Source organism: Tupaia chinensis, unplaced genomic scaffold (genome assembly GCF_000334495.1).
Source record: "Tupaia chinensis unplaced genomic scaffold, TupChi_1.0 Scaffold139733_1, whole genome shotgun sequence".
NCBI lineage: Eukaryota > Metazoa > Chordata > Mammalia > Scandentia > Tupaiidae > Tupaia > Tupaia belangeri.
The window spans coordinates 1,868,397-1,869,537 of record NW_006199613.1 but is presented as its reverse complement, the minus strand read 5'-3'; the positions used below and the strand labels follow the sequence as shown (position 1 = coordinate 1,869,537).

The window sequence follows — 1,141 nt, the reverse complement described above, 5'->3', positions numbered from 1 at the left end:
GGACGGAGAGCAGAGATAGAGACTGGGAGAGGAGGAAACAGGGATACCTTGGAGGAGCTTCAGTCAACAGTCCTCATTTACCCACTCAGCCCCATTCCTGACTGCGAGTTGGGCCCTGAATTAGGCTTTGGCAATGTACAGTAAAAACACAAACACAAGAACAGATGAATCCCCTCCTGGACCTCACAGTGTAGTGGATACCAATGTACAGGGATCCGGAGGAAAAAATCCTCTCCTCCCTCTTCGCCTTCCTCACAGATACAGCCAGGCCCAACTATGGAGAACAGAAGCTTCCGGTAGGGACGGTCCGGAGAAGTGTCTGCAAAAACCCCGAACCCTAAAGCTGCGGTGGAACACTTTCCCGATAGATTTTCCCATGATCGGAGCCATCTCCTGAGAGACAGTGCCTGCTCTTTTCTAACTCGAAGCCTTTCAGCTGGTTACCCTCCCTAACTCGAAAACAACTGTCATTCCAGATGATTTCCAGTGGCCTCAGGACAGGCGACCCGGTTCTTCTAAAGGCCTTCTTCCAAACGTGCTCCTCTGGGGTTGCCACTCCCTCTGCCTCGGCCCAGACGCAGCCAGGAAAATGCCAGCCGGCCAATACACACGTGGTCAATCCTTTCTCGTGGTGCGGATCGTGAAGGAGACAGAGAAGGGACAGGTCCACTCCAGGGAGAGAGGGACTGAGAGGGAGACAGGCATTTAGGTCCCCCAAAGGGTCGACCTAAATTCGGAACACAAGAACGCAGAGGAAGCGGGTTTGAAGCGGCCAGAGTGGTGGAGACTTAGGTCAGTCGCCTCCTAGGGACTGACCTAGGAGACAGTGACCGGGCCTCGTGTGGCCTCCGTCACGTCACGTCGCTCGAACCCCTGTCCAGTGGAAGGCGGGGCGGGGCTGCCACGGTTCTTTGGTTTCTATGTTCCAGGGCCTGCGATTACGGGATGAGCCGCGCGGTTCCGGCCTGAGCTGGTCTCCAGGGGCAGAACCGCGTTCCCGGGTGGACCGGCCCCCGCCGAGGTGTCCACTCTGGGTTCCCCAGGAGAGCGCCCTTAGGCTGCCGCCCTCAGAGTGCGGGCGCCGGAGGACCGGGTTTAGGCCGAGGCGGCTGGACGGGGGCGCGCCGGGTCGAGGCCGCGG

The 1,141-nt window shown here is 58.7% G+C and overlaps 1 protein-coding gene across 5 annotated transcripts in view; it reads left to right on the top strand.

Moving 5' to 3' along the window:
• Nucleotides 1–939: 939 nt before the first annotated feature.
• Nucleotides 940–1,141, top strand: part of HIPK3 (homeodomain interacting protein kinase 3) — a 108,738-nt gene continuing 108,536 nt past the window's right edge. For 4 of the 5 annotated variants that reach the window (XM_006162113.3, XM_006162112.3, XM_006162111.3 and 1 more), the window contains exon 1: nucleotides 942–1,021. The gene's annotated coding sequence lies outside the window, so the exon portion shown is untranslated. Of the gene's footprint in view, nucleotides 1,022–1,141 lie in introns of all 5 variants that reach the window. The other variant, XM_014593083.2, reaches the window with a different exon arrangement.